This window comes from Eubalaena glacialis, chromosome 4 (assembly GCF_028564815.1).
Source record: "Eubalaena glacialis isolate mEubGla1 chromosome 4, mEubGla1.1.hap2.+ XY, whole genome shotgun sequence".
NCBI classification, from domain to species: Eukaryota; Metazoa; Chordata; class Mammalia; order Artiodactyla; family Balaenidae; genus Eubalaena; species Eubalaena glacialis.
Genome location: NC_083719.1, coordinates 84,076,460 through 84,102,562, shown reverse-complemented (window position 1 = coordinate 84,102,562; position 26,103 = coordinate 84,076,460).

Genomic DNA, 26,103 nt, shown 5'->3' with positions numbered 1-26,103 from the left:
CATGTGGCTCCACCTTTTATGGAAATATCTATACTCCTTATTTGCATGTGTTTGGACCCATTACCAGCTGTCCATAAAAGCAGCAGAGTGACCATTCCTCCTTGTTATCCAGGCAGATTCTGTTCAAAGCCAAAAAGATTAGAACAGTGCAAATGGTAGAAAATAGCTTTTTTTCTCTGAAAAATACAAGAGCAGTTTAAAGTGAATAGAAATTAGTGGATCAGTGAACTGGAAGGAAATGTTATTGCCTCTGAAATAGCCTTGCTCCCACTCAACTTTGCATAACAATATTCCGTTTGCTATTATGCAGCACGACTTCCAGCCTGCTTCCCAGCCCAAATCAGGAAAAGTTCCCCCTCTCTACCGTTAGACTGGTGGGAATGAAATACACAATGTGACCAAACATAGTTAAACCTTTTAGAGAGGACATTTTTTAAATCCAAGCAATTATTTCTGCTATTAACAGGTGTAAAATGTCTTCTAACAAGAAAGTGCAAAACAGCAAATGTGCTTTGGAAATATGCAGCACAAGTTGCATATAAATAAGACATTCTAGGAGTCGATCTGCTTCAATTTTATAAAGCAGATGTCTGCTGTCCTAAGCAAACAGTTCAAGTTGTTTCCAAAATATGGAAGCAAAAAGCAATAGAGGTACCATTTACACACTCATTAGTAAGAGAGGAAATGCATCTGCTTTGGAAAATTGCTGCTCACTAAAAAGCAAGTTTCCCTAGCAACGGGTACATCACGAAACTCTTAGACCACTTCTAAGCTGTGAGAGAAATTATAGGAAGACATATAAAAAGATTTTTATCAAATATATTTTATCTTTTCCATGGGAACATTTCCCCTAAATTTAGAAATACCTAGGGAACTTAAAACTTGCCATGCATTAAAAAAAAAAAAATAGATGTATCTAGAATCACCCCTCCTTTGTTAAGGGCAAATCTAAGGACAAAGAGAAGGAAAGCCATTCTATATCATCAGATAAGAGAGAAAGAAAGAGAGAGAGAGAGAGAGAAAAGTAAGAACAGGGAAATGGATAGGGAGAAGATTCACTACCAAAGGCACCATCTCAGTATGGGGTAAGTTTGGTTTGGTGACCTCTGACTCCATTCTTTTCTTTGTCATTAGCCAAAGGATTGTTACAATCAAAGAATTTCTAATTGGATGATAACAGAGTTGATAGGTAGAGGCTTTAATCCCATAATTCTGTTTATAGTTACTTCATTTCACTCCCTCCCCCAGCCTTACCCACAGCTGCCAGAGGTGACATCAACACAGGAGGTGGGCATCTCTTTTGTCATTCCTCCATTTAAAGCGTTCATTACTTAAAAAGGCATTTAGAATTCTCTCAAAGTTCATAAAAATCCAATAGGGAATATCTTAATTTTTCCAGAAAAAAAAAACTATAAGTCTTTTTGCCATGAGTATTGAACTATGTCTAAAAATAAAGTGGAACATCTAAATTTGTCAGCATTTCTGGGTTGTTCTGATATGTATGTGCTGTTTTAACTGAAATATTACTTGGGAACATAGCATATTTATTTTCTCTCAGTGAATTGTTCCCTTGTAATACCATACTTGAATGTATTTAATTGCTGATACCTGTTTTAACACCATTAACAACAGCTTGTTTGAAATGTCTTTTAATCGTACCAAGTAACTGTTAATACAGCTTATCTCTTTCTAAAGAATCATTTTCAGTCCTGGATATGAGGGAGCCAAGATAGTAGGAGCAGTTTTCAACTCACCACTTTCACGGTACTCTGAGACAGAAACAAAGAAACAAAGCAACAAGTACATAGATGTAAATTCAAATGCACCATCCTACAAAACCCAAGAGGGCAGCAACAGAGAAAAAAATGGAGTTGAGATCTTCGCAGTACCTATTCTGTGCCAAGCGTTGTACCTACATTCTCACTTTGGTCCTCACATCAACACCCTAAGGTATTATTAAAGGCATGCTTCAGATGAGGGTTTTGAAACTCAGAGATGAAGTAATTTGGGCACTATCACATATGAGTAATAGGAGAACTGAGATTCACATCCAAGTTTGCCTAAAACCAAAGCTTGTGCTCTTTCTGCCCCTCCAGTAGGAGGAGTGGTATTGGTCAGCTGTTCATTTTTTCACTTGGAGTTCTCCTCGGCAGGGGTCACAGATTGTTGAGGTTTTGTTCTCTTCAGACAAAACAGTTTTATTTAGAAATGTGAATTAACAGCCAAATTTAAAGCAAGAGGATTTCATATAAAGATTTGGGGCTTCTCCTTAAAAATAAAAGCATCAAAAGATACGACAGCATCAGGAATCCCTCATGGCAACTGACAACTAGAGCTGAGGAATGGCTGTGCTCTTTCTTCAGGGTTGATTGTCTCCAGGACACCCCAGCCTGTCACACACAGTTAAGTGCCTGGCTCCGATGAGCATCTGAGTTTGCCATCTCTGGATGAATGGTATCAAGTAGAGTCACCTAACATTCACTGAACATTATCTACAAGCAAGGCCAGTGCCTTACAACTTGGAAACAAGTGCAGGGGGTAATGGCTGGGAGCTGTAAGACAGAATGAAGGAAATAGGACTGAAGTGAATTCATTGAGACTTGGTCATATTCTAATCAAGGGAGAGAATGGGTCAATATGTTTGAAAAGTAGTCATAAAAAAATTAAAAACCTGTCCTAAGCTGAGTAATGATCTTCCATGAATTTAACTAAGATGATTAAGAAGAACAGGGATCCAAGAATCCAAAAGCTAGAATTCTCATCTTCATTCAGTTACTAACTCACTTTTCAATCTGTAAGTAGCCCTAAGCCTAGATTGGCTTCAGGTCCCATATCTGCGCATGGAGATAACTGGACTATTATGTGAGCAGCAGCTATGTAGATAAATAAAGGAATAAAGGAAGACAGTGGTGGGGGACTCGGTCTAAGCATAGGACACTAAAGTAAAGGGCAGCTGCTGTTCTACTCCAGACCATTGTCTCCTAGGAGAGTCTGGGCTTAGGGTTGTCAGATCATCCCACTTTGCCAGAATAGCCAGAAATATGTGTGAGTTCTGTAGGTGTGTGTTTTAATTTGAAACGTCTGACTTTTGAAAATATTACTGACTAATTCAAAATTTTAAAAACACCACGTAAGCCAACCCTTGACAGTGAAGCAAAATATCTCTGGACTACCCTGGCCCTCAGGCCCTCCGTTTTCTGCCATTCTATTTAGCATTAGGATTCTGTGATTTTAAGGACTGAGGAGATATGATCATCTTTGAGAAGAAGAGAGGGGTGTCGATGGGTATATTTTCAGTGGAAAAGCTCAAAAAGATTAGCATTCACTAAGTGGCCCATTTTGCCATCCTCCTCTGAATTTCGCATTTCGTGAACACGAAGCAGGACACGTGGGCAGATGCAGCGTGTGAGCTTCACTCAGCGGAGACTGTGTGCGGAGAAGCTGCTGGAGAGGAGAAAAGGGAGAAGAAGGTGGAATTACTCTCCGGGGAAGGATGAGAATTACACCCATTTCGAGGAAAGCCGAAAAAGGAAGTAGGTAAGAACATTTTAAAAACATGTACTATGTGCTAGGTGCTTCCGATATCTCATTTAGCCCCTAGATCTTTTAAGGTGGATGCTGGTATTACCCATCATTATAGCGACAACAATGTACTGTGCGTTTTTCATGTACCAAGCATGGTACAAAGTGACTTAATTTATGTCTTGTCTCACCAGCGCTGTGAGAGAGATTCTTTTATGGCCAATATACAGATGAGAACATTAAGACAAGAGAGACTCAGCAATTTGGCCCCAAATCCTCAGGTAATTAATTAGCAGTGTTGAGGTAGGAGATAGATGGGCCCCTGGGCTGGACAGCTGGTGTCTGTCAAGTGGAGTAAAACCGAAGCTGTGTTCTCACCCAGACACTCCAAGACAAAGCTAGTGGCAGAAGCTGAGCTCTGCTCAAGGAAAGAGATAAGATGACCACTCCTGAGGTCAAGGAAAACTTCCCTGTCTGCACATGCGCAGGAAGGCTCCTTGGGGGTCAAAAAGGGAGGGGGCGCCACCCCATAATAAGTGTGGACATACCCCAGCAAAAATTTGCGCATGCATGTTGGGGAGGATCCTCGGACAGGTCAGATGTGGGAAAAAGGAAACAAGATAATTGGCCAAAGTGAACAAAGACCCGGAAGGACTGTCCTATGTAAGTGATTTAAATCACCTCTTTACTGCGCTCCTCCTTCAGGACGCCCACACTCCTCTCCCGGTGTGTTTCTCTGCCTAGTTTCTGACTTACTGAGCTCCTCCTCAGTAGAGAGGACGTCCACACCCTTTCTCTCTGGGTGTGTATCTCTGCCTAGCTTCAGTCTTAAACTGTTTCTCTGTCTGCTCTCCCATACATTGTGCTGTGTCTCTAATAATAAACTTTGCACCTGTTTTTACAGTTTCTGCCTCCTTGAAACATTCTTGCTTTCAAATGGGGGAAAGAGCCGGGGCCGCTTTGCTTCTAGCCTCCAGCCCCTGGTGGTCTAGTGACTAGGATTCCTGCTTTTTACCCAGGCTATCCAGGTTCAATTCCTGGGCAGGGAACTAAGATCTCTCTTCAGGACCGTTCACTGCCATCTCTCTGAGATCAGTGGGATTCAAACTGAGGTCTCTGTCTACACAGCACTCACTCATCACACTTTTCTTCTTCTCTAAAAAGTCAGGGGACTGGTTCAAGATCCCATTACCAGAAAGCAAGAGTAGAATGGAGATTCCATCACAACTTGGAGTCCTCAGAGCCTCTGGTTTCTTGTCCTACTTTCTATCCCCCAGTAGCACCATGCCAGACTACCTATCCCCAGGGGATGATGCACTTGAAAACTGTCCCCCTGAATTTTTCTTGAATTCACAAACTTCTATCCTTTAGTTTTCAGTTATCCTTCTATGCTTTATGTTTCTGGAACATAGTGTACATAATCCCTGGCTCACTCAGAGAGTGAAAGCAACACTGGGCTAAGATAATTAGATAATGTTTAATAATGATTATTTTTCCTTCCCCAATGAGGCAAAAATATTGGACAGTGTGAATGACACAGTACTTAATTTTAAAAACCAAACAAATGTCGAACATCTGAAAAAACGTGCTAGTGCATAGAATATATTTTCTATTCAATTTGCCACTTGCTTCCAGTGTGAGAAAAATATTAGACATTATTTCTGAATACATACAAATGCAAAAACAAGCTAAGTATAGAAACTATTTTGATCTAGGTAGATCACACACCAACACAAACACCAACGAGCACACACTATGTGCCAGGCGCTATTCTAGGCACTTTACTTGTATTATCTCATTTCATCCTCACCACAGCCCAACTTTTCAGATGCACACTCTGAGGTACAAAAAGGCTAGAGAACATGCTCAAAATGACACAGTTAGTAAGTGGTGGATCCAGCTTTTAAGCTCAGGCATGTGCTCCCAACACCTTAACAGCCTCTCAAAATTGTCAAGTGACAGAAAGCATGGTCTAATTTGGCCAGGTACATCATGATTCCAAGAGGGTGCTTGGAATTGCACATTTAATAAAGTGTTAAGTAAATGGATATACTCACAAACCAAGATAGGTACTTACTTATATGAGGCAGAATCACACAGTGTCTGCTTAATAAATGTCTGATGAATGCATATTGTATCTTTTTAAATTAATTTATTTATTTATTCATTCAACAAATGTTTATGTGGTGCACCAGGCACTGTTCTAGGCAATGGAGATACAGTGCTGAGCAAAACAGACGAATCCCTACCTTCATGGAGTTTACATTCTGATAGAAATAGAAAATAAACAGAATAAGTTAGATATTTAATATGTTAGATATACAAAAAAACTGAGAGAAAAAAATAAAGCAAAGAATGTACTGGGACAGTTGGAAGCGGTTTTTCAGTTTTAGATATCCCTGATATCTAAAAGGGAGGGTATCCTTGCTATAAAGGGTCAGTGCTTTTATTTATTTTTATTTTTTTATTTTTTAATTGAACTATAGTCGATTTACAATGTTGTGTTAGTTTCTGGTGTACAGTGAAGTGATTCAGATATATATACATATTCTTTTTCATATTCTTTTCCATTATGGTTTACTAGAGGATATTGAATATAGTTCCCTGTGCTATACAGTAGGACCTTGTTGTTTATTTTATATATAGTATTTAATAGTTTGTATCTGCTAATCCCAAACTCCTAATTTATCCCTCCCCCACCCCCTTTCCCCTTTGGTAGCCGTAAGTCTCTTTTCTATGTCTGTGAGTCTGTTTCTGTTTTGTAAAAAAGTTCATTTGCATCATACTTTAGATTCCACATATAAGTATTATCATATGGTATTTGTCTTTCTCTTTCCGACTTACTTCACTTGGTATGATAATCTCTAGGTCCATCCATGTTACTGCAAATAGCATTAATTCTTTTTTACAGCTGAGTAGTATTCCATTGTATATATATTTATATATATGTACACCACATCTTTATCCATTCATCTGTCAGTGGACATTTAGGTTGTTTCCATATACTGGCTATTGTAAATAATGTTGCTATGATCATCGGGGTGCATGTATGCTTTCAAATTAGTGTTTTCTCCAGATATATGCCCAGGAGTGGGATTGCTGGATAATACAGTAACTCTATTTTTAGTTTTTTAAGGAATGTCCATACTTTTTTCCATAGTGGCTGCACCAATTTACATTCCCACCAACAGTGTGGAAGGGTTCCTTTTTCTTCACGCCCTCTCCAGCACTTGTTATTTGTAGACATTTTTTGTTGTTGTTGTTGAGGCAAACTTTATTTATTTATTTATTTACATCTTTATTGGAGTATAATTGCTTTATGTTGGTGTGTTAGTTTCTGCTGTATAACAAAGTGAATCAGCTATACCTATACATATATCCCCATATCCCCTCCCTCTTGTGTCTCCCTCCCACCCTCCCTATCCCACCCCTCTAGGTGGTCACAAAGCACCGAGCTGATCTCCCTGTGCTATGCAGCTGCTTCCCACTATGTATTTTACATTTGGTAGTGTATATATGTCCATGCCACTCTCTCACTTTGTCCCAGCTTACCCTTCCCCCTCCCCGTTTCCTCAAGTCCATTCTCTACGTCTGCGTCTTTATTCCTGTCCTGCCCGTAGATTCTTCGTGACCATTTTTGTGTTTGTTTTTTTAGATTCCATATATATGTGTTAGCATATGGTATTTGTTTTTCTCTTTCTGACTCACTTCACTCTGTATGACAGACTCTAGGTCCATCCACCTCACTACAAATAACTCAATTTCGTTTCTTTTTATGGCTGAGTAATATTCCATTGTATATATGTGCCCCATCTTCTTTATCCATTCATCTGTTGATGGACACTTAGGTTGCTTCCATGTCCTGGCTATTGTAGATAGAGCTGCAGTGAACATTGTGGTGCATGACTCTTTTTGAATTATGGTTTTCTCAGGGTATATGCCCAGTAGTGGGATTGCTGGGTCGTATGGTAGTTCTGTTTTTATTTTTTTAAGGAACCTCCATACTGTTCTCCATAGTGGCTGTGACAATTTACATTCCCACCAACAGTGCAAGAGGGTTCCCTTTTCTCCACACCCTCTCCAGCATTAATTGTTTGTAGATTTTTTGATATGGTCATTCTGACCGGTGTTAGGTGATACCTCATGGTAGTTTTGACTTGCGTTTCTCTAATAATTAGTGATGTTGAGCATCTTTTCATGGGCCTCTTGGCCATCTGTATGTCTTCTTTGGAGAAATGTCTATTTAGGTCTACCCATTTTTTAACTGGGTTTTTTTTGTTATTGTTATTGAGTTGTATGAGCTGTATATTTTGGAAATTAATCCCTTGTCTGTAGCATAATTTGCAAATATTTTCTCCCAGTCCATAGGTTGTCTTTTCGTTTTGTTTATGGTTTCCTTTGCTGTGCAAAAGCTTGTAAGTTTGATTAGGTCCCATTTGTTTACTTTTGCTTTTATTTCTATTGCCTTGGGAGACTAAGAGTCAGTGCTTTTAAAATAGTGACCTTGGTAAATATTTTTAAACTTACTATTAAACATTTAAATTTTTAGTGCCCCTATATGTGTGGTAAATTCAGCCTAATAACATATTCGATTAATAATGTTGGGTATTTTTTATGTTATGTATGAGAGATGTGATTTTTCTAGACTCTTCCAGAATAAATTGTAGAAAATTATAAAGCATGATAGAAAAATAGGATAACTTACAAATCACTAAAGACAGGTCCAGATCATTATGTTTTGCTTATTTATATCTATGTCTGATGCATCAAAACTGGATGTATCTCCAAATCAACTCTAAATAAATAAGTAAAATGCCATCTGGAGCCTTCTTGAAAATAATCCACTCTTGCAGATTCCTGCTGTCCTTGTGTGACCCCTATGTAGTCTGAGTAGCATTTGAGGGAAAGACTGTGTGACATGGTCTGTAACCCACACACAACCCTCCCTAGTGTCAGCAAAGCAAATCATGATGCAAAGTGCTTATGACCACCAAGCAGATAAAGCAGTTTTGATTTTTTTCATCTCTCTCTCTCTAATGTGAAGACTCACTAATGAAAAAACATCTAGTACTAAATTGAAATAATTTCACAATATCAAGGCCTTTGAAAGTGGATATTATGGAACTTGGGGTTAAAACTGAGGCTGGGATTATCACTCAAGACAAAACCATCTGTAGCTAATTCTATATGAATGATGAGAAAAAGCCCTATGCACCTTCTCAGGGTTTACCAGCCTTATGAGTACTCAGTACTGCGAAATTGCCCATTGGGCTTGGCAAACATGTTTAAAGGGTTTTTTTATTTTCCATTTTTATTATCATTTTATTTGTCCAGAGAAACTTTTATCAAGCTTTCAGTCTGTGAATTTGTCTTCATTTGTTCATTGCTTCCTACAATATGTGTCCACTTCAAAATAAATAAATAGGGCTTCCCTGGTGGCGCAGTGGTTGAGAGTCTGCCTGCCGGTGCGGGGGACACGGGTTCGGGCCCTGGTCTGGGGGGATCCCACATGCCGCGGAGCAACTGGGCCCGTGAGCCACAATTACTGAGCCTGCGCGTCTGGAGCCTGTGCTCCGCAACAGGAGAGGCCGCGATAATGGGAGGCCCGTGCACCGCGATGAAGAGTGGCCCCCACTTGCCGCAACTAGAGAAGGCCCTTGCACAGAAACGGGGACCTAACACAGCCATAAATAAATATATGAAATTATTTTGTTTTTTAAAACCTACTAAGCATTAATGGTTTCTCCCTTTGTCATACATTTCAGTTATCTTTCTGATTTTAAGTTCATTTTCACACACAATATATGGTTGCATTCTAATAACTGAAATGTGCAATTTAGATATTTAAAAATATATCCCAAACTTAATTATCTGACCAGTAAGCCTTCTAAATCCATTTGAATAAAGATTGCATATTTACCATTTAGGAAATCTACAAAATTCTTTATTTATTATTAGGCACATGGAGAACTACCCAAATGCATTAGAAGTGAGACCATTCAAGTACTTAGCCCTCACCACTTCAGCTCTACTAAAGATATTTCACTCCAGTTTCTAACAGTTAAATGTCACAGTTCCATGCCAAACACATCAAGGACTTTCCTGGCACCAGTGTGCCTACTTTAGAATGAGCGATATTTCAGAGTCATCAGAATTAATCACCCACTAAATTCAATTTAATAAGGCTGCATCATCCTCAGTGTTTCACCTTCATGCACAATTTATTATAATTTCATATGAAAAGCTAAAAGCTCAGAACACACATATACTATCTTATTCCTAAAAAGAAAGCCCTTTTCTTGAGCAGTTCTAGACACTGGATAGCAATTCAGACTGTAATTGGGTGTCTTCTCAGATCATCTGACAGAGTTCACATTGAAAAAGAGATTAAAGACAAAATGTCAGGGTATTCCAATTGTGAGGAAATCCCTGCATTCTCCTTCAGCCTTCAGCCCTTCAGCACTGACAAGATGAGAAGCCTCAAACAAGGACTCCCAGGGCCTTTCTGAAAGCAGACACAGTCTCTAGCTGTCCTCAGGAGCTCCCTGTATACCTCGGAGCAAGGGAAGACATGACCACCTTATGTGATTTCAAATTAAGTCTAGAAATGCACCTAATCTGCATGTGTGTCTTTTCTTAACTTTTATTTTTTATTACTTTCTTCTGTTTTACAAGAAGGAAAAACAACAGACACCACAGTACACACAAAAATTGAGAAATTCTTTATTTAAATTAATAAAGTAGTGTGTATCTCTTATTCCCATATTCCTGATTTGTCCCTCCCTTATTCCCTCTCCCCTTTGGTAACCATAAGTTTGTTTTCTATGTCTGTGAGTCTGTTTTTATTTTGTATATAGATACATAAATAGATAAGCAACAAGGATTTACTGTATAGCACAGGGAATTATACCCAATATCTTGTAATAACCTATAATGGAATATATTCTGCAAAAAACAATGAATAACTATGCTACATACCTGAAACTAACACAATATTATAAATCAACTATACTCCAATAAAAAAGAAAAGAGAAAAGAAAAGAAAGAAGTAAACTATAAGTAGGGACTGTCAAAAAAATCTATATTGGAAACATTAACAAGGATGTAACATCTTTTGTTGGCCTCTAGGTAAAATGGCGCATCCCAGGTTATTTTAAATTCAGGATAATGGCTACATTGAGACTTCATAGGAAGGTGCTAGTTAGATGTAGGTAATTCAGATACAAAACTCCTGTATTTAAAAAACAGGAACTTTGGGACTTCCCTGGTGGTGCAGTGGTTAAGAATCCGCCTGCCAATGCAGGGGGCATGGGTTCGATCCCTGGTTGGGGAAATAAGATCCCACATGCCACGGTGCAACTAAGCCCATGCATCACAACTCCTGAGTCTGCGCTCTAGAGCCCGTGAGCCACAAATACTGAGCCCGCGTGCCACAACTATTGAAGCCCACGCGCCTAGAGCCTGTGCTCCGCAACAAGAGAAGTCATCGCAATGAAAAGCCCGTGCACCGCAATGAAGAGTAGCCCCCCGCTGACTCGCCGCAACTAGAGGAAGCCTGTGCACAGCAACAAAGACCCAACGCAACCAAAAATAAAAAATAAATAAATAAATTTATTTAAATAAATAAATAATTAATTTAAAAAAATTTTAAAACAGGAACTTTAAGGATGGGGGAGGGGAACTGAATCTTCTCCATGCTGACCTAATTCATTAGGTCGGTCACTTGTTACCAACTAGATATGCAGGTTGTGTGCTCATCTTAAAAAAGGGCTATGTTTCCACTGGAAAAGCAGAAACCAACCACAAGAATGTCATTTTCCCGACAGTACCAGTGTGCAAACAGGTATCTATAACGGGCAAGGCAGCGGGCGCCACAGCACACCAGAGGTTTCCAGCAGTGCTGACACGCTGTTGCGGTACTCGCCCTAGTCTTACACATTGAACAATAACTCAGATCCATCACAAGATCACTTGTCATTCCTCCTCGGTTAAATGGGTCTTTATTTTTAGAGAACAATGGGAATTAAAGGAAACTGGAGGCCTTACATCACAGAACTATAAATAGTTGCTGTTAAATGCAGCCTCATGTTTTTGTTTTTCAATTTTAAAATGAAGTTGATATTTGAGAGGGGTTATTCATCTGCTGAACAGTTTATGATGCCCCGGTGATGTCATCTTATCTAGGTGATTAAGGACCTATTTAGTTTTTCAATCAGACAAATCACTAGCTCTCAACAGAAATTTTAATCAGGATTGCTTGCTGTGCTGAGATTGTCCCCAGCAAACACAATGTTACTGACCTTTCCTCCACAGGAAATTTAAATTTGCATCATTTGGCTGGTTAGGATTTCTGCCATTTCCCTGTGGATCAAGATTAGAGATGAACTTTCAGGTTCAGTCATACATTAAAAACACAAACATAAGCTGTGAAAAGCCAGAAGCAGAATGATGTCTTTCCCCTGATGCAAAGGTCACTGCTGTTTTTTTCTCATTCATTCCAGCTGACCACAGGCTTCTACACCTACTGCCCCCATTTAGGGAACTCAAACTGGAAAACAGCCATACTTACAGGCCCTCAGCATGTTCACTGCATTAAGATTATCTACTACATTTAACTTTGCTCTCTCATTTGTATGTTAAAGGAAAAATTATTTTCCTTGTGACAAACTAGACCTAACAGGACATTTTTTTAAAGTGTGTAAATGAGGTTATATTTATTAGAATAATTCTGTTTTGGTCTAGAAAGTTCCTGCCTTGTACCACCAAGGGAAAAAAGAAAAAAGTCCCAAGTAAACATTCCCTGGAGAAACCTGCTACTCTCAAAATAAGCAATTTCAGGGCGCAAACTCATAAAACTGCTGTGACATCAAGTTTTTAATTAAGTAAAACTTGTTTAGGGAATCACACAGAAAACACATCCCCGACCCCAACAGTGTCAATAAAAAGTAACTTAGGAAAGCTAGTTACCATGATCTCCAGTTTTAAATTTGCAATTGTTTTCATATTTCCAAAAGTGAATTCATAGATCTGTATAATTACAAAACACTGCAATCTCTTAGGATCCTATACAACATTCACTTAATGATTTAGGACTAAGAGAGAAAAGGTTAAAAAGTCTTACCCTAGAATTATACTAAAAATGAAGCCAATTTAATAACCAAAAAAAGGACTCAGGACTAACGCTTTATTATACCTTATTTAAAAGTAATGTTGTTTGAAACCAAGGTAAGCCTACATTTATTTCTACCTCAACACTTAGCCTCTAAACAAATTTTCAATTTAATCTGTTTAGCTACACTACGATAACTGATTCCAAGAGAACATGCATTTAATTATCACTACATATCAGAAAACATTAAGAAAATATTTAAGAAGTGTAACCCATTATAACTAACCCATAAGTCTAAGCTCGGAAGCAATTTAGAAATGCCTTTTAAAAGTTTATCTATAAATTATGTAATTCCATTAATTTTGTAATCTGTATAAAAGATGCTTTGTGGTTTAGTCATGGAAGGGCAGGGTTTTTTTGTTTGTTCTTAAAGAAATTTAAATTAGTGGGCTAGAGCCTGTTTCATCTTAATAAACAGGTTTGATTATGCATTGTTTTTATGAATTGCCTTCACCATTAAAATGAAGCACACAAATGAGAAAGAGGAAAATCATTTCAGCAATCAGCTAGGAGCAAATGCACAACTGCTTGATTCAGATTTGACATCAGCCATATCACTTCTATTGCACAATATCAAATATAAAAGACATCTTGATAGGATAACTTCTTCATAACAGAAGAAAATGCCCCAAACTGTTCTTTTTAAATTTATTTTATTTATTTATTTTTGGCTGTGTTGGGTCTTCGTTGCTGCGCACTGGCTTTCTCTAGTTGCAGTGAGCGGGGGCTACTCTTTGTTGCGGTGCATGGACTTCTCATTGCGGTGGCTTCTCTTGTTGCAAAGCACGGGCTCTAGGCGCCCAGGCTTCAGTAGTGGTGGCTCGTGGGCTCTAGAGCGCAAGCTCAGTAGTTGTGGTGCACGGGCTTAGCTGCTTAGAGGCATGTGAGATATCTTCCCGGACAAGGGCTCGAACCCGTGTCCCCTGCATTGGCAGGCGGATTCTTAACCCCCGTGCCACCAGGGAAGCCATCCCAAACTGTTTGTAAACTGAGCTTTCATGGTCTGTGACATGCCATGGCATTACTTTAATTATAAAAAAAAAGAAAATTAATAAAAGTCAATAAAAATGAATGACGCAAACATCCTTAATTACATTCCAAAGGCGAATAGATGTCTGTTTCTTTATCATAAGTTGGAAAAAAAATGAGTAACTATTGCACCATACACTGTGCTAAGTGATTACCTGGCTTACATCCTGCACAATAAATTTTTAAAAAGTGAGTCCCAAAGATAGCTCAAGGTCATAGAGCTTCAAGTGTCAGAGCCAGGGTTCAAGCCCAGAATACAAATCCAAGTTCTGTCCGATTTCAAGGCCCATGTTCTTTCCATTGCATATTCTGCTGTTTGGTTTCAGATTGACCTGGCTCCTTAGAGTTGTATAGCTTTCAATGGGATGACCAACCTTAGCAGCACTGTATAGATGAACTGCATGCAGAACAAAGATAACTGCTTCCCCAAATTCACCTTGCTCTTTCCCGGGAGGTTTCCTCGGACCGCCCTACCCTGTGAATTCTGGGTAGGACACTCTGGTCCCTCTCTAAGTGATTACAAGAAGTGCCCAAGCTAAACAGTGCATGCAAAGAGATTTTAAAGTCATTCCAGCGTAATTATCCTAATCAACAAAAACCAACTACAGCTCAATCAAACTTTAGAGAAGAAAAGCTTGTGTGGGAGTTAAATAAATTGAAGTGTAAGGTCAGGCTTTCATAAGGCGTTCCAGATTCTATCACCTTGCTCTAATTCTTGCATATTTCAGCAGTCACGTTTTTTGTGACTTCACAGAAATAACAAGACATTTTAAAACTCCCAAGATGGTTACAAAGTACTGTTAACACACACTGTGCATCCACATATAGCCCAGGGCACTGAGAACATTGGGATAAACTTGGAAGTCTGCAATTGAAAAGTTATTTTTAAATATAAACCAGGTGATAATTAAAAAAGGGGGGGGAGGTGAGTGTAACTGAACCAACTTAGATTTTTTTCTCAGTTTCCATACTGTTTGCATTGCTCCTTTCATTCCTGACACTATCAATGTCATAAGCGTTTGAACAAATCTAGAGCAATTATTCGGAAACCCTCACATACAGGCTGACTTGATCATTCTGAGGCCTTTTATTCACATACTTCTTCAAACATTGAGTGAAATTATTTACTTGCAAAGATTTTTTATCTCTTTTTAGAAAAATAATTTCAAAGTTTCTTGACTAGTACATCAATAATAGCATATGACTATTATCAAGTTGTCAAACCGATGGTAAAACTATCATGACAACTCAACTCCATGATACCTTTGGTTATATGTACACAAAACAAAGAGAATGGAATATTTAACTAAAAGAAAATTCATATTCTGAACATTAACTGTTATACTTAAGAGCCACCTACTACCTAATTTGGTTCAAAGTCAAAGCATTGTGTGCACACAGTAGATTCTCAATATATAACTTACATAAACCTAAACACTCAATCTAGGAAATGGTCAGAGGAAATAAATATACTAACCCTGTAACAGTGACTGACTTCAAAACAAAACACTGATAGAATGAGTATGAGGCATGGCAAGTATGAGGCAAATATTGAGAAGGGGCAACAAGACTTCCCAGGTACACTGAATGCAGGCTGTGAATGGGAAGTTATTCATTAAATAGCCCACACAAAGACGCGTGTTAGCACAAAGTTTTGATGGAAGAACCAACTGCACAGAGGGTTGTTACAAACTCTGATTGTGTGTCTAAATATGTATGAATGGAATACTAAAAGCCTTTAGGTAGAAAATGTTTTGAGAATTTCTGTAATTTCTAAAAGGTCCAATCACACACTCAGCAGAGCCCTCCTCCACCCCAATTTTCCATTGCTTCAGCTGTTTTTTATTAAAACTAGCAGCTACAGAGGAATAGTGAATGCAGATTTAAGCTAAACAGGCTATTTTGCCTTTTCCATTTGCAACCAAATAAAATTTTATTTTTTAATTTTTTGCCAGTTTGTCCATTTTTCAGATATATCACCAAGCCTCAAAGGTAAGAATTGATATCATTTTGAGTCTTTGTCACAGAATGAACAATTCTACAGTTGTGCATAAAAAAGACAAATTTGCTTTTACGTCAGAAAGTACGAAAAAGTAAGCTGCACCAGGCATAGAGATTTTTGGAAAAAAGATCAAAAGATGGCTAATATACTTCTATACGAAAAATGAAGACAAGCTGAAGTCTCAACAGTCCTCGTCAAAGTCAGTTTGCACAGTGGCTAGATGACAAATAAGGGCATTGTTAGCAACTCAGGAAAACTCCAGCAGAAATAACTGAAAATTTCCCCTCTGGGTTCTCAGCTTACCGCAGGCAAACTAAAACAACCCTAAAAACAGAAATACACACTAGTAACAGGAACAGGCATTGGGATGACAGCCAAACAAGTCTAATGGAGAGATGTAAATATGCAGGTTATGGTACACACAAATATTTTCTTCATTATAAGGAGAGTAAAGAAACAATGAAAATGGATCTCCTTTCTTATTAAGTAAAAGTAACATGTATGCTTTACAGGAAGTTAACCGGGCTGTAGCTAACTGTAGCAAAGTTAACTATAGCAAATACAGTAGTCCCGCTTATCCGCAGGATACGTTTCAAGATCACCAGTGGATGCCTGAAACCTTCGATAGTACCGGACCCTATATGTACTATATTTTTTCCTATACATACATACCTATGATAAAGTTTAATTTACAAACTAGGCATAAAAAGAGATTAACAATAACAACTAATAATAAAACAGAACAATTATAACAATATACGTAACAAAAGTTATGTGAATGGGGTCTCTCTCTCTCAAAATATCTTATTGTACAAATTTAATGCCTTTCCATCTTAACTAAGCACTTATCACGCAACTGTGACCATAACTTTTGCAGTGTGAGGTGTGACAGCAAAACCAGCAAGTTTCTTTCTCCTTCTTGCAGTTTCACGGATAGAAGATTCATTCTTGCCGTAGATCTTAGCAACCTGAGCATATGATTTTTTTTCTTTATTAAGTTGAGAACTTTCACCTTTTCACTTAAAGGAAGCACTTTACGGCCTCTCTTTGGCATATCTGAATTGCCAGCACTGCTACTTTTCCACTTTGGGACCATTATGAAGTAAAATAAATTACCTGAACACAGTGATACGTCCACAGTCGATCCGGTAACCAAGATGGCGGCTGAGCGACTAACGGGGACGTCAGATCTAGACAGCATGAGATTTCATCACGCTACTCAGAATAGCTGTGCAATCTTAAACATATGAATTATTTCTGGAATTTTCCATTTAATATTTTTGGATCTCATATCACCTCACACCAGTCAGAATGGCCATCATCAGAAAATCTACAAACAATAAATGCTGGAGAGGGTGTGAAGAAAAGGGAACCCTCTTGCACTGTTGGTGGGAATGTAAATTGTTGCAGCCACTATGGAGAACAGTATGGAGGTTCCTTAAAAAACTAAAAATAGAATTACCATATGACTCAGCAATCCCACTACTGGGCATATACCCTGAGAAAACCATAATTCAAAAGGACACATGTACCCCAATGTTCATTGCAGCACTATTTACAATAGCCAGGAAGCATGGAAGCAACCTAAATGTCCATCGACAGATGAATGGATAAAGAAGATGTAGTACATATAAACAATGGAATATTACTTGGCCATAAAAGGAACGAAATTGGGTCATTTGTAGTGAGGTGGATGGACCTAGAGTCTGTCATACAGAGTGAAGTAAGTCAGAAAGAGAAAAACAAACATCATATATTAATGCATATATGTGGAATCTAGAAAAATGGTACAGATGAACCTATTTGTAAAGCAGGAACAGAGACGTAGACATAAAGAATGGACATGAGGACACGGGGGGAAGGGGAGGGTGGGATGAACTGGGAGACTAGGTTCGACGTAAATACACTACCATGTGTAAAATAGATAGCTAGTGGGAACCTGCTGTATTGCACAGGGAGCTCAGCTCAGTGCTCTGTGACGACCTAGATGGGTGGCATGTGGGGGGGGGGTGAGGGAGGGGATACATGTATACATAAAGCTGATTCACTTCATTGTACAACAGAAACTAACACAACATCGTAAAGCAATTTTACTCCAATAAAAATAATAATAAAAATAGTATTGTCGGACCTCAGTTGACCTCGGGTAACTGAAAATGTGGGAAGGGAAACCGTGGATGAGGGGGCAACGACTATAGTTGTTTCTGGGGTACGTTACACTGTATAGTTTGATGAGAGCAGGACGGTGGTAAAGATGGAGAGAATAGTGTAGGTTACCTGGAGGAAGCGCTATGGACCACACCTAACTCCTTGCCTTGAGCTGGAGCAGCCTGGGTGTACAGAGGGTGGGGGTCAACTCTGGCTCTTAGAAGTTGCAGCAACACAGGGAAAAGAGGGCAAGCAGCTGGAGAGGGAGACGAGTGGGAGGAAGAAGTCACCTTCTAGACACTTTGTCATTGTTGCCAAAGTTCCTGACAACAAAGTGTATCAGAACACAGTCTCTGACTCAACTCTTTTTTTTTTTTTTTCAGGATAGGATAGGACACTAATCATATGAATAATTTAGCTGTCAGCACAAGAGAAATCGACCACTGGGGAGACATATGCTGTAAGGGTGTCACACGCCAAAGAATGAGATTAGGAATTCTGCCAATCTTCTTTAAAAGAGATCTTCAAATTATCAGAGATGGCTGCCTGAAAGAACTGTGGGATGAGAAGTAGAAAGTTCTGCAGGGCAAAGCAGTATCATGCTCTTAAAAGACACGACTAAACAACCATCACCAAGAACACAACCTCACTCGAGGCACTAATAATGGATTCTGAAAGTAGGATGTTCAGCAAATATTTCACCACATGGTTCAGAAGTCCCTAACCAAAAATATAACATGTGCACAAGAAAAGGTTCACAAACTTCAGAAACCTATCAAGACAGGTGGGTTCTCTTCTACTATTTTTTCTTTCCCAAATTGTATCAAGACCTCAAATTAGGAACTAGAAAGCAAATCCAAGAAATTGAGGAACGTACTGCATTGGATAGAAAATAACTAGCAAAAGAATGTAGAATAAGAATCAAAATAAAACTGTCCACAAATATTTTTAAATGGTCCTTATTTTTTAATCTTCCTAAATCTCAAGGCTATGTTCAAACATTTAATAAGATAAAATTCTAAGAAAATATTTTGACCTCAACAAGAAGAATTTTCAGGATATAATAGATGTGGCTATTTACTTCAGCGATTTTCAAACTCATGGTCACGAGTTAAAAAAAAAGTTTAAAAAAACTGAGTTGATATTTCCAATATATTATATTATATTTCCAATATAATGTTTACTTATTCATCTATTTCATGCATTTATTATTATACTGGCAAACTACATACACGATGTATACAACAAATAAAAAGGTTTTAAGGATAAAATTAAAAATATTTTAAAAGCAGTCTAATATTTTCTTCCCTCTCCCAGGTGGATCATGTTTGCACCGCTTGGGATGTTCGCAGTTCAGAAAGCACAAATTTAGTTCATTAATTGGATGTGATGGGCAACATATATTCACCCATAACTTACACTCACACACACGTTTGAGATTTTGCAGTATTTTATCCAAAAAACTTGAATTTAAATGTAGTGCTTTCATATTACTATGTAGAACCTTTTTAAAGCAGTTGTGGGGTGAATGAAGATACAGCAAATCAGGGTTTCAAAGACTTTTTATTACTGCCGATGGCTACACTTTACTCAGCAACTACTATGTGACAGGCATTTTATATTACATGTATTATATCTAATTCTCACAAGAACTATGAAGTAAAAATTATTTTTCCCATTTTATTAAAAAAAATGAAATTAATGATCAACCACATCCTGCAAGTAAGTGGTAGAGCCAGGGTGGGTATCTTTAAAATCACAAAATCAAGATGATCACAATTACAGGACATTATGTGAAGGGCCAAGCATTTTAACTGTTTAGTATTTTCTTTGTTTACAGCTGGCTCCTTAAAGCAAAGAGAGGGGAACTGAGAAATAAGCTGTTAACTATTAAAAATTCTTTAGATTAAAAAAATAACCGCTCCCAGACATTTCCACCTGCTTCTCTTCCCCTCTCCTTCAGCAAACAGTACTTTTAAGTCCTAGAAAGACACCTGCAGGAGAGATTTCTGGGAGTGGTTACAGCAGGTACATTTCTACTGATGCAGTTGCCCGAAACCTTAGAGCTTTGAGTATTGTTTCCCAAAACATCCTTTAATCTTAAAAGACAATTTTTTAAAATTTGTTTTTATTTATTTATTTTTGGCCACGCAGCTTGTGGGATCTTAGTTCCTCGATCAGGGATTGAACCTGCGCCCTCAACAAAGAAAGTGCAGAGTCCTAACCACTGGACTGCCAGGGAATTCCCTTAAAAGAGAATTTATTAAGGATAAGTTTTGGAGCTTGCAGAGCAGGGCATTCATTCTGTTCTGCACTGAAGAATAAGAGCAGGAGAGAGAAAGCCAGCTAGATTCCCTCCCCACTCTTCTTACCAGGCTGATTGTGCACTAGGAGCATCTTGGACTTCCACTCAGGACACAGAGTTTCCAGCTATGTTCCCGAACAGGGCCTGAAACTGGCTACTTGGTACCAAAATGCTTATTCCTCGTCCAGACACAGATGCAGCTAATATCTATGAAGTCTCCGGGCTGCCAAAGTCCCACAAAAGATGAGAAGGGTCCATGAGCCTGGAGAGGCTACTTTACAGTTAAAAGTTGGTTGAATTAGGAGAAATGCTAACTGTAAAATGTTGTTTGCCAGTTTAAGTACCATGATTTGAAATTTCACTGCTAAATTCACCAGAAAACATGGATTAAACTACAGTAGTGATTCAGCATGATTTCCTTTGCTGGAGATTTTTTAAAAGCTATATGACTGCTGTCCATTCAGGCATTCTCTTCTGCCTGGGAAGTCCTCACCTCCCCTACCCACCTGGCAGATTTCTCTTCACTCTCCACACCCAAGCATGGTTTCCCTAGTGAAGCTTTCCTCACACGTAAGCTAGAATTAGGAACTTTCTCGTCTGTGTGCTCAAAAAAATCTTAAATCTGTATTTAATTAGAACCACTCATTTTAAAATGCAACTATTTGTTCTTGACTATGGCTTCTGTGTTTACTCACCTTGTATTCCCATCACTTACTACTGTGCCTGGCACATAATATATCACAACAAATATTTGGTGGATGAAGAAATAAAGGTTGAATCATGAATCTGAAGGAGCACTAATTCCTACAGATAAATTATAATAGATTCGTCTCAATGGTTCTATTTCAAACAAGGATTTGTTTGCTTTTATACACCTTATATAAAATCCAGAGGCTTCCCTGGTGGCACAGTGGTTGACAATCTGCCTGCTAACGCAGGGGACACGGGTTCGAGCCCTGGTCTGGGAAGATCCCACATGCCGCGGAGCAACTAGGCCCGTGAGCCACAATTACTGAGCCTGCGCTTCTGGAGCCTGTGCTCCGCAACAAGAGAGGCCGCGATGGTGAGAGGCCCGCGCACCGCGATGAAGAGTGGTCCCCGCTTGCCGCAACTAGAGAAAGCCCTCGTACAGAAACGAAGACCCAACACAGCCAAAAATAAATATAAAAATAAATAAATAAATAAATAATACCCGGCACAACCAAATAAATAAATAAATATTTTTTAAAAAATAATAAATAAAAAAATAAAATCCACCATAGTTCTTTGAACATTCTCTTTGTAGCCTTATAAGATCACTATATCTGGTTGTCAACATACAAAGGAACCCTCTCTCATTACTAGTCACACCACAAGTCTAGCCTAACACAAATGAGATAGCTCTTACAACTTTTCTATTCACAAATTAGGAACCATTATCATCTGCAGCATTTCCTATAATTTCTAAACAGAGTAACCCGGCCCAGTGGGGAAAGTCATGTTTTCAATTGTTTATTCTCTGGCATCTCTATTCTAGTCAAAAGGTTCCTCAAAAAAAAAAAAAGGAAAATTTTAAAGAAAATCTGAAGGAAAAATACACAATCTCACCTATTTACTTTGAAGGCTTGATCTAGCAAACATTTAAGAAATGAATTTCTGGTGAAAAAAAAGTAGTTAGGCAATGTTATACCAAATGTAATGTGTGCTCTTGCCCTTAAAAAAAAAGAGTCAGTCTGTCACGTTTAGAGAATATCTTTCTGAACTACGAGTGGATTACCTGATGTGGCCTGCCAGAAAACAGTATTCACTTCTATAAATACCTAATCCCTTAAACATTTCCCCCATAACTGCATTAATTTCTCATTAGATGAGCATGTCACTAAACATATATGTGAAACATAAGAATAACAAAACTCAAACTTTATAAATATTAGAAAGTAAAATACAGAAATCTACCAACAAATGCAGGGTTCTAGGTGGTCATTTCAAAAACAATCTGTATTAGGAAACTTCTTGAGCAAAACACTTACCATATAGTAGTTTCATTTCTTAACACAAACTACATCAAGGATACACATTTTTAAATGTACTTCAGACCCTAAATAATTAAAGCAAACCTCTCAGTCACCGCCCCCCCCCAACCCCAGGATAAAGGGCAATGCAAGAGAAAACAAATCACTAAAATATCCATTTATTCTCTCATAGGTCTCACCTCCCCTGTCCCCAACTCCAATATTTCAGTTCTTTAACTACCCCACCACCTTAACTCTTCTCTTCTAGAAAGTGGGTCAGTCCATCTTAGCAGGCCACCTGGAAGAAAGGTGGAGGTAACCACTGAACGTTACTGGCATGCCCTGATCCTTCTCAGATTCAATTATTTTAAGATCTTGCCTTCCCCATATTTTTCATCTCCCCAAACTTCCCCATCAAGTCACTTTTTTTCACTTTCTACACAGACAGCAATGTTAAGTGAGCACATTCAGTATATAGGCCAAGCTACTGACAGAAAAATGAATAAGATAGTTCTCAGATTTCAGTCCCATAGGATTTAAGCTCCTATCTTAAATTAATATTTATTCTACAAAACACTCACTTGGCATACATCTTATGCTACCTCGCCCTACCTCTCCCAATAACAGGCATGTCCTTGAAGGTGAAATCCATCTTAATCTCTTTTGTCCCCAGAATGCCTGCATATTCTCAGTAGGCGCCTTGTGAATTCTCCTCCGTTCTCTGGTTAGAAGACTGGGCCCAGAATGGTCTCCTCAAAAACGTTCAGACCATTTTTAAATTCACACTGTAACCCATTGCAGAGGGTGTGGTGGGCAAACAGGTTTTATCTCCACTGTAATGTTGATCAATTCACTAGCAGCTGCCTAAAGTGCTGGGTTAAGAAAGATAATAGGGTCACATTTGGACTCAGAGAGAGAATGTACACTGATACTAATAATGGATTAGTGATGTCTGCCATATGCATAGGTGAGGAGCATGGTGGTATGCATGCTCAGTATTTGCCACCTCAACTCTAAACCCTGAGCCAAAATCTGAATTTCATTAAGTTCAAGAACTTCTTACTGCCTAAGTTCCTTTCCCTAACTGAAGCAATAGACCAGGCACGGAGGGTTCAAGGTCTTCCAAATATATATTTCCATGTATAATCCTTTTACGTAAAAGTTTGGTGAAGAATACTCTTCCCGGTGAATTAGACTTAAAGGTCAACATCATGGACCCAGTGTTCCCCTCCCTCTTGCACCGGCACACAGTAAGAACACTTTCTCGAGCATTGGGTAGCAACTTTTAAAGTGCCGCTAAACTTTTCCACAAAATCAAAAGCATCGAAGCTCTTTATTCCAGAAGCAACCCCAGCCAGGATCACTTAAGGATTCCACTGTCTGTGCAGCAACTCTTTCATTCCAGTAGATGTTGCGTTCTTCTGTTTAAAGAGTTCCCTTTTCTCATCCTGTGCTCTCCGATAAATCTGTACATCAAAGACAACCCCAAGATCGGGGTGACAACATTTAGGAGATCTGGTTTCAGATCTTTCCTCTGAAATAATTTAACAAAACCTGACACAAAGTCATTTTACCATGGCGAGAATACAAATTCAACATTTTCCCCCCAACTAAAGAAGTGACCTGTGAGCCCAGCAAACTCAAAATAACAAATCAAACCCATTCTTATTTTGTTTCTAGTAGTGTTCTCGTGAGCCAGAAAAATCCTTAATTTTTTTCTAATGTAATGCATCACAAGAACCATTTCATAATTCTAAAGCACACTACAAAGTAGAAGGTGCATCCTTAAGGGCTGACAACCTCCACTTCTAGCTTTATAATCATATTTATTTCCAAGGCAATCTTCCTCATTAATTTCCATTACCCTAATCCAATTACATTGTTTAAAAAGGCAATTCTACTTAATACTTGCTGTCCTCTCTGCATTACAGTGACGTACATCCTTGCTCTCTCTCCACTCCAACTCTTCTAGAGCATTTAGGCCATTTATGCTTGACAGTCTTGTCTCCTCCCTTCCATGACTGAGAACAAACCACTTAGGCCACAGTCATTTCAAAGTTCCCTTAAAAAAATTTTAACAGCTATAATGGAATAAAAGCCCTTCCAAGACAAAAGTATGTTAGAATGAGAAAATTAGTAAACATAGGTTGCTTTTCCCAAGATCTCAAGTAATATTTTCTTCAGTGAAAGGCCGATTTGCCTTTAGAAGTTCACTTAGAATCTTCTAAAAGCTCCCACACCTCAAATATTGAAATCATTTAAATAAATATCTCAGGGAAGGAGAAGACACAGCGAGCCACACTTGGGCATTAAAGGGCACACTGGGCAATGGAGAGGACTCAATGGGTCTCAACAGTAGCCTAGCTGAGCCAGAGGCAGGAAGACATGGGGGTTCTGAACAGGTTTACATTTTAATCCATCCCCATAGTCTTTTCTTCCCTGACTGCCGACGCTGGGAGCCCTGGAACCAGAAGTACAAATGCAGCAAAAGTCGAGGAGCAAAAGAAGCTCACCTGAGACTGAGGCAAGGACTGAACTCTATTACTACTTTAATGCATCAGCTGAGCCTCTAAAACATGGTATTTTTGCCAAAAAAAAAAAATAATTAAAAGTTATGTGATACTGCAATGTATTTTAAGATAATATCAGCAGGTATATGATGGACAGAAGTATGCCCTGTTTAGTACAGAATATCAAATTGAATGAAAATGGAGGGAAAAAGAATTTAAAAATAGAAACCATATTAAAAGGCTAAAGAAAATGTGATTTTTTCCCCCCCAGCTTAGAGATCCTCCCTAACCTTTTTTCTTGATAGGATACTACTACCTACTACTGGAGCATATGCACAAAGTGTAGGGAAAGCAAGACTGAGCTAGTGAAGGGGCTCTGCAAACACATTCTGAAAACCACTGACCTTGAGTTTCGAAACTTTCTTTCTAGGACACCAAACTTTAAATTATATATATTTACTAATCACATAATAGAAAATATATCTCAAACTTTTAACCTCCCCTCATTTTTGCTACAGAGTTTCACACCTGTCTTTAAAAACAAAATGAAACAGCTACATATTTTTATTTAGCTTAAGAAATTATGTAGGCGCATGGGCAGAGACAGATCTCACAGTCACACAGTTGTGTGACTCAACACATACCATTGCCATGAATACATCCTTTACCTTGAAATGTGAACGAGCACCAAATGCAAAATTATTATTTTATTTTCTTTAACAAAAATGGAATCTAAAAATAAGTGCTTCGGTGAATCCTTGAACAGTAACTGGCCTGTTGATGATGGACCTCTTTAAAGCACAACACAACAATGTGTGTTTATATCACCCTTTTATTTCATAGTTAGAAATAATACAGTTCCACAGGGTAAGTCATCAATAAATAATGGTGTTTAATCATTAAACGTAAAAATCCCAACTCTTTGGCATCTGACAGGATTCTATTTCTTGTCAAACTAATGACTGTATAGATATAGTTAATCTTAGTGATCATTCGTCAATACAATATGTTACAAAGGTGCAATTTACTTTAAAATGTACAATAGCTGAAAATTTCCAGCCCATCAAGAAATCTGATCAACTCAGTAAGATATGGGCCAACTTCCCTGAGGCTCTTTCACATGATTTGCCTCAGTGGAAGTATAATAAATGTTGATTAAGAGTTCCTAGGGTTTTCTAATACTTATTCTGCTCTAAATAGAGTTTGTCATTCATTCTGGCCAAAGAAAAGTCACAACTACACCAGGAATGACCCACTCATTTAAATTAAAAGGTGTTCTTATTTTATAAGCAAGATTGCTGACACCTTAGAAACTCACAGCCCCCAAAATAAACTTTAAAATAAGGAGGTCTATGCTGCCAGAAATGCCAATTCAGTAATAAATTGCACCTTCAAGAGTCAAAAAAGAAAAAAAAGAAATAGAAACT